An 8,484-nucleotide genomic window follows, 5' to 3' on the forward strand; every position below is an offset into this window, starting at 1 on the left:
TTATATAGTTCACTGGTGATCTATGGATTATGGAGATTTTAAGGTGGGTGGTCTAATGGGTTTGTTAGCATTTAGCCCAGTGGTAGTTGTGGGCCCTTTTATGTTATTCAGGTTCCCATTGCTCAAGCCTGTTGGCTAAAAGTGGCCTCTACAAGTGAGGACATTATATATTTTTAATCTCTATGCACAATGTGGGACTCAGACGCCGAACCTAGAGATCAAGAGTCACATGCTCTAGCAACCCAGCCATCCAGGCACCCCATCTGAGGATTTTTTTTTCCTAAAGGAAAGCTAAATTTGTATTTTAGGTTGACTTGGGCACTCAGATTAATTTCCAACTGTGTGCACTTGAAATTCATTTCAGTCCAGGGATGATGGCCCCTTGAGGGCAGGACTTACTGGGGAACAGATCTATCTGTGGCAGCGTGTTCCTGTGAGTCAGGTTTTTGGTGATGGCATTTTGCATTAAAATATAAGGTCCAAAAAAAACCAGATGGTGACAGGTGGTCAAAATCCTGTGGACACTTGCCTCCATAAGCCAACCATTTTCCCAGAACTCTTCCAGCCACATTGGCCCCAAATACAAGTTCAGAAGGCAAGAATTTATCTTAACTGTTACTGCCAACAACAGGATGGGCTCAAGCATGGAGTTGGTGGGCATAGAAGCAGACTAACCAAATCTCACTCGTTCAGCTCTAAGAATTAGCTTCCTACTGGCATATGTGATGACTGAACTTTTTTCCCCGACAGATCGACCATGTTGATCCAACTTTTCTAAGCCAGTTTCTGTCTGATATGCCAGCTTGTACAGCTCCTTTGTCCCTCTCTTGTGGGCATCTAGCTGTTCAGAACTCATGTTTGTTTTTTTATCCCAGATTTAATGTTGGCAAGAGACTTTGAGTGGACCAGGAGTGGGAAGGAGTTGGTAAGTGATGTCCACGTGGCTGAATAGACACAGGATCTGGAAAATGGATGAGATTGTAACTCCTTTTAAAAAAGTAATCCATATCCATCGTAGGGCTCGTATTCATGTTCCCAAGATCAAGTCGTACTTTTCCAACTGAGCCAGCCATGTGCCCCTATTTTTTAAATATGGGACTGACAGATTTAAACAGCTTGTGTTCTGCCGTAACTCAAATTTGGCCATTGCAACTGATGACGTAACTTTTTTCCCCATCAGATCGACCCTGTTGATCTAACTGAACCATTAGCCAGTGTTTTGTCTGATGCATTGGCCCCAGAGAACTTTTATCCCTGTCACTGTATTCTGCTTACCACTAAGGCTACCTTCTATGTGGAATTTGGGCTTGGTTTGTGGGGACCCTCCCCCAGGAATCAGGTCACTTATCTTGGTTTTTATCTGCTCACTTCCTACAGGCCTGGAGCCCTGTGAAGCCACAGGGCAGTAAATAGATGGCAGCCTGATGTGCTTGGTTCAGTCTGTCCTGTTACAGGTGAGGTTTTTGCAAGTGGCATTATCTAAGTCAGCCCCTGTAGATGTAAGATGATTAAACCACCCTCCCCCCCCCATAGAGTTGAGTTTACCTGTTCAGGAGTAACCTGGGAAACCATTTCCCAAATAGGTATGTAAAACAGGAGAATGAACAGTAGGATTGTTGACCTATTGGTACTACTAGGTCTTGGAAGAAAGGTAAAAATGAACAGTTAATTCTGCCTTAGAAATAAGCTTCAGGTCACATTTTGGCTGGGATTCTTTTTGTGTTTTTTTGTTTTTTAAAAAGATTTTATTTGTTTATGAGAGAGAGGCAGAGACCCAGGCAGAGGGAGAAGCAGCAGGCTCCACACAAGGATGTGGGATTCGGTCCGGGAACTGGGATCACGCCCTGAGCCTAAGACAGACACTCAACCACTGAGCCACCCAGGCATTCCACAGTTGGGATTCTTTTTGAAAGATTGAGTTCCTCAAACTGTTCAAAGTCCACCTTCTTGGCTACATGGGACTCTTTAAAATGGCAGCATGCTTGTAGAATTTACCTTGCTTTGGTAGTTGATAGTATTCCCCCCCCCCCCCCCCCCCCCCCAGTTCCTGAAGTCTTAATTAGTGGGAAATCTCCCACATCCCAAACAAGGAACTTTTTACATCAGAATTAAATACTGAATGTAATCTTTTTCAGGAGTTTCTCAACTTTGTGGAGTTTGGAATACAAGGCTTCTTGGAAAAGATTGACTGTATGCTTACCTGAGAAAGGGTGATCTTGCTGAATCTGTCTCCCAAAGCTTTTTTGTAATCTGAAATCCTCTAGATTTCTCTGACCATTTTGAAGAATTAAGGATTATGGTTAAACTTGGTAAAATTTTTAATTTGTATCTTTCCTATCTGAAGAAAATAAAATTCTTTAAATAAAAATGTTCTTGTGTTTGGTTAATGGAGATAAACATTTGGACCATCGATAATAAGTAACAACCAAGTATCTGCAGGGGTCAAACTCTTGGGACAGAGCAAATGGGGGGCAGGCTCCACCCTTGTACCTTCTGCAGGTTTGTTTTTTTTTTTTTTAAGACTATGCACAAGCAGGCTCCCCACTGAACAGTGAATCCCAGGACCCCAGAATCCATTACCTGAACCAAAGGCAGAAGCTTAACCAACTGAAATACCCAGGTGCCCTCTGCAGGCATTTCTAAACAGTAGTGCTACTAAAGCACAGGTTCTGTGCTTTGTAGGTCATTTATGAGATTAGCAATTATGGTTAAGGCTATATTTAAATATTATTAATGTTTAATCATAGAATATTGTACACTGGTCTAATGACAAATGCCTGTCTGGTCTAATTGAACTTCTTTTCCCCTGTCACAACAATGTTAATACATGCTTAAAGATCATCTTAACTTGAGAAAGCTGGGATTTCACACTGTTCTAGTTACATTATGCTTTCTAAGCTTTGGTATTGACTTCTATCTCCTTCAGTGCTGAACCTAGTGCCTCCAGTGAATAGAAAACCACAAAAGGGTAGGTTATTGGGAGATGAAACCACTGGTCTATTTTCTGGCTAGTTGCTTGGCGTGCTTGCTTTGATGAAGCAAGGAGTTGATGTGAAATGTCCACATTGCAAGGTGGACAGACTCCAGTGAACAATGTATGGAACTGAACCCTGCCAACGACTGAACTTGGAAGCAGATCCTTCCCTAATCGAGTCCTTGGTGATGAATCCCTGCTGACACCTTCATGCGTACAAGAGACTGAGCAGGACCCACTCAAACTGCCTAGATTACTGATGAACAGTAAGATAAATGCATTTCAAAATAAGACCATGTATTTAAAGTTAAATGTATTTAAAAAATAAAAGTTTTGGTAATTTATGCAGCAATAAATCTAGAGCTCGAGTCAAAAGCTCTATAATGGTCTTGACATAAATACCATTAACTGCATCAGCCAAGTGACCTTCCTGAATTTGTCAGAACATTCAAAAACTGGCCCCTAGCCTATATTTCCAGACTTGTCTTGTATTCCCCATCATGCATTCAATTTAAACTTCAAAAACTATCTTCTGTAGAATTTTAAGAAATGAGGGGAAGTGAACAGAAAAGGTGAAATCTGAGACAAACCATGACACCTTTATCAGGAAACAAATGGTCACTGGAGGGGGTTGGGTAACTGGGTGATAGACATCTAAGGAGGACATGTGATGTAAGGAGCGCTGGGTATTATATAAGACTGATGAATCATTGACCTCTATCTCTGAAACTAATATGTTATTTGTTAATTGAATTTAAAAAACAACTCATCAGAGACCTTCAAACTGCAACTCAGGGATGTCTCAGATTGCCACTGCCTGACCCCAGTCCCTCTGCAGATATTTTGAACCCAATGTTGAGAAACCTCAACTGGCTTTTCCCCAAGCTCAGAAACTGAATTATTTTTAAGATTTTATTTATTCATGAGAGAGGCAGAGGGAGAAAGGCTTCATGCAGAGCCTGATCTGGGACTCCATCCCAGGACTCCCGGATCACGCCCTGGGCTGAAGGCAGGCGCTAAACTGCTGAACCACTCAGGGATCCCCAGAAACAATTTATAATTTGCTTGAACTATCAACTTTTGGATTTTTTTTTTTTTTTGCTTCCATAGAAATGGCTCTGATTAAATTACCAGATTTTTCACATCATATGGAGCTGACTCGCAGCCTCTCCTCTCAAAACATCCTGATATTCATCCTGTCCTAAGTAGTCCTGCCAATATATGATTGCTAATACATCATGCTGTGCATATGTAAATAATTAAAAAATTAAAACCCATTTGAGTTATTTAACTGGTAAATCTTAACTCCTGGTAATCTTTGTTCCAGGGAATTTGTCAGTCCTTGGTTATTCTCCGGACAGTCATTATAGTAACTTCTCTAGTGCATTGTCTGCTCTTGAGGGATTTAAATGACTGCCATAGCCACTCACATGCCAGATAGTATCCATCAGGATCCCACAACTGGATCAATCAGTAGTAACCACATAAATGATGAATATGGTGACTACATGGCCCTTTAGCCAGAGACTCCACTAATGGAAAGACGAAATGTGTGATTGTTTAGCCTGATGACATCAATGGTGGTAAATGAGAAAAAGGCTATACTGGCTGGTCACACTCTCAGCCTACTGAAAGAATAACCAAAGGGCGGGGGTGGAGGGGATTGGTAAAGTAAAAAACAAATGAAAACCTTGAAAACTCCGAGTGTACAAAACCAGTGTAATCCTATAAACAAAGCTTAATTGTGCTTATTTTGTAAGACTAACTTGACCTGGGTCATTTCTTACATCTCTGAGGTCATAAGCAAAACAAACTTTCGCCCAAGGCTAATATGAAATAACCACTGCCCAACTGCCTATCATTTAAGAAAACTCTAGTATAACCAATATCTACATGTATACCAATACCTAATACAACCAGTCAATGTGAAGAGTAAGCAGTCACTGCTTTCTCACTACATAAGCTGCTTTATAACAACATGCCCCTTAGCGTCATTCCATGTTTTGGTTTGAGGGCTCCTGTTTACAAACTATCTTTTCAGTGTGCACACAATAAACTCTTAACTACTAAAAAACAAAACAAAAAAAAACTAGGCGTGCCTGGGTGACTCAGTGATTGAGCATCTGCTTTCAGCTCAGGTCGCGATCCTGGGGTCCTGGGATGAAGTCCTACATCAGGCTTCCTTGCAGGGAGCCTGCTTCTCCCTCTGCCTATGTCTCTGCCTCTTTCTCTGTCTCATGAATAAATAAACAAAATCTTAAAAAAAAATTATCCTTCACATTTTGGTCTTGTGCCACGTATGAAACGATTAGCAAATCCTATTGGTTCTGCCTTCGAAATACATCTGAAATTTGCCACTCCATTGCTACCACTTTGCCCGTCCAAAGCATCATCCAATCTTTGATTACTGGTCTTTCTACTACCACTCCCTTCTATGATCTATTACGCAGCTGGAATGATCATGAAAATCAAAGATCATGCCACTATCCTCAAAACCCCCCAGCGTGTGTCCACGTCATTTGGAGTAAAAACCAGAGTCTGGCCTGCATTATTTCCCCTTAATCTCTGACCTATCTCTGTCTCCTTCGATCTCTCTCATTCACCAAACTGTTCCTCCATCACTTGAGGATCACTCCTACCTCAGAATCTTTGCACCTGCTGTTCCCTCTTCCAGGAGTGACAGATTCTAGCCTCTTCAGATCTTTGCATGGTTCCTTCACTTGTCCCAGTCAGGTGTTTATTCAAATGTCACCTTCTCTGGGGAACCTATCTAAAATAATCTTCCCTACCACTTTCTATTCCCTTACTTTGTATTTTTTTCATATTATTTATCACTGCTTAAGTGATATATAGATATAGATACAGATATAGATATATACGCACATTGTATGTATATAGTATATTTGTTGAAGCCCTCTCACTACCCCCCACCCTCATTAAACCAGGACTCCGTGTACATAGCAACTTTCCCTTCTTTGTCTATGGCTCCTCCACAGCAAGTGGCACAGTATGGCCACTGGCTTGTGGTAAGCCACTCAATATTTGTTAAATGAAAGAATGAATCACACACTTGCCTTGTGGCTGGACTGAGCTAAGGCACTTGACATGCACACTTTGTTACTCATCACAACCACCCTATGAGGAGAAAACCAGCATGATTCTTTTTTTTTTTTTCCAAGATTTTATTTACTTATTCATGAGAGACACAGAGAGAGAGGCAGAGACTTAGGCAGAGGGAGAAGCAGGCTCCATGCAGGGAGCCCGATGTGGGACTCCACCCGAGGACCCCAGGATCACGCCCTGAGCCAAAGGTAGACACTTAACCACTGAGTCACCCAGGCATCCCAACCAACATGATTCTTATCCCAGTTGCACAGATGAGGGAGTGGCACTCAGAGAGGCATAGGTTCCCCAGCTCTATGTGATGAATTGGGTCACAAACTCTGGCCTGTTTGACTCCAAAGCTCCTCCTTTTCCCTTCCCAACGTACTGCCTTCTACTAGAACAAGGAGTATTCTCTGGAGTCTCTGCATCCTCTGCAGTTTCCAGAGCTATTCCTTGCATACAGTAGGTGCTCAATAAGGCAAAAATGACCAAATGATTCCTTGAACTATCACTCACAAACTGGCAGCATGCAGACACAATCCATTCCATAAATATTTATTGAGGACCTACCGTATGCCAGACTCTGTTCTAGGTGCTGAGAATATAATGGGAAGTTTTTTTGTCAGTGTGGAAGATTAACTTGCCAGTGGAGCGCTAGGAACAGCAAAACAATAGTATGTTATTTAATGTTAAATGCTATGGAGAAAACTCATTACACTGGGGGAATGGGAATAGAATTGGAAATGGTAAAGGTGAACAGTTGAGCACAGAGCTGAAATAGATCCGGGAGTGAGTGGTGTGAGTATCGGGGCATAGTACCTTCCAAGCCAGTGCAAAGGCTCTGAGGTGAAAACATGCCTGTTGGCTGCTGTGTTTAGAGTAGAAAAGAAGCTAGTGTGTCTTTGAGTGGAAAATTGAAAGGTCTGGTCATAAGTGGATTTATTTTCCTGTCTGGTAATAATGACTATGGCTGATAACATCCATCCCTTTGGGCAGGGCATGATGGGCTTTCCAGTTCCCACTCTGGTCTGCTGCTCTCTTCTATGTACTTGTGCCTGTGGAAGTAATCATAGTAACAATGGCTAACATATATTGAGCCCTTACTATGTGTTAACTGCAGTTCTTAGCATGTAAAAAGACATTCTTCCAACAGCCATATAAGGTAGGTTGTATTATTAATCTCATTTGACAATTGAAGCAGCAGTCTCAGAGAGGTAAAACAACTTGCCTACAGTCAATACAGCTGGTAAGAGTGGCAGAGCCAGGACTTGAACCCTGTCAGTCTGGCTCTTGAGTTTGTAACCTTTGGCTTAATTATAGCCAATCACTTTTTTGCCATCTAACAGACATAGGAAGGAGTCAATTTCTGGCTCTTAAAATTTCAAATGAAAGGGGTGTCTGGGTGGCTCAGTCAGTTATGCATCTGCCTTCAGTTCAGGTCATGATCCCAGAGTCCTCGGATCAAGCCCCACATCAGGTTTCCGGCTTAGCAGAGGGTCTGCTTCTCCCTCTACCTCTGCTTCTCTCCACGGCTTGTGTTCTCTCTCTCTCTCTCTCTCAAATAATTTTTTTTTAAAGTTCAAATGGAAAAAAAAAGTTCACATGCTTTTGCTGGAGTTCTTTGTTGGTAAGACACTTCTGAACTCAGAAGTGTCCCCAAATACCTGCTAGCTGAAGGCCAAAGAAGCTCCTGAGAAGGCTCCCATCCACCTTGTTTCTTGGCTTTGCTGTCACGGATTGCCTGAGCTCCAGGTCTCGGATGCCCAAACTCTGCATCTTGTCTCCCTAGCTTCAGTCCCACCAAACAATTGATGCTTCACTCTCATTTTACTTCTTTGTCCTCCTAGCTGAGGGATGTGGCAAATAACTTGAGCTCTATAAGCCTCCGATTCGTGATTTGTGAAATGGTGTTCATAACATTATCTACTTCCGAGAACTGTAAGGTTTAACAAACTTGTGTCTGCAAAGCGTTCAGCCCAAGGCCTGGAAAACAGAAGGAACACAATTCATTATTGAGGTAATAAATAAATCTTTCTGCCACAGTGAGGTGGGAGGAGGTCTGAGTTGGGGAACTAGGAGCAGAATACATGTGCTCATTGAGTGCTTATCGCATGTAATATTCTATTGGTTTATTATCTCATTTAATCTATACCCCAATCCTGCTATTTATTTATTTATTTATTTATTTATTTATTTATTTACTTATTTATAAAGATTTTGTTTGTTTATTTGAGAGAAAAAGAGAGAGCACAAGCAGGGGGTGCTTCAGAGGTGCTTCAGGGGGTGCCCACAATGTGAGGCCCAATCCCAGGATCTTGGGATCGTGACCTGAGCCAAAGGCAGATGCTTAACTGGCACAGGTGCCTCCTTAATATCTCATTTTAAAGGCAGGTAAACTAAAATTC

At 41.9% G+C, this 8,484-nt stretch overlaps 2 non-coding genes across 2 annotated transcripts; both read left to right on the top strand.

Moving 5' to 3' along the window:
• Nucleotides 1–712: 712 nt before the first annotated feature.
• On the top strand, nucleotides 713–803 carry LOC119865809. Its single transcript, XR_005378162.1, has one exon. It is a non-coding gene; the product is annotated as a small nucleolar SNORD12/SNORD106 (small nucleolar RNA).
• Nucleotides 804–1,142: 339 nt separating this feature from the next.
• On the top strand, nucleotides 1,143–1,236 carry LOC119865810. The gene has a single exon (XR_005378161.1). It is a non-coding gene; the product is annotated as a small nucleolar SNORD12/SNORD106 (small nucleolar RNA).
• Nucleotides 1,237–8,484: the final 7,248 nt, after the last annotated feature.

The sequence above is a fragment of the Canis lupus genome, chromosome 24 (assembly GCF_011100685.1).
Source record: "Canis lupus familiaris isolate Mischka breed German Shepherd chromosome 24, alternate assembly UU_Cfam_GSD_1.0, whole genome shotgun sequence".
Taxonomy (NCBI): domain Eukaryota; kingdom Metazoa; phylum Chordata; class Mammalia; order Carnivora; family Canidae; genus Canis; species Canis lupus.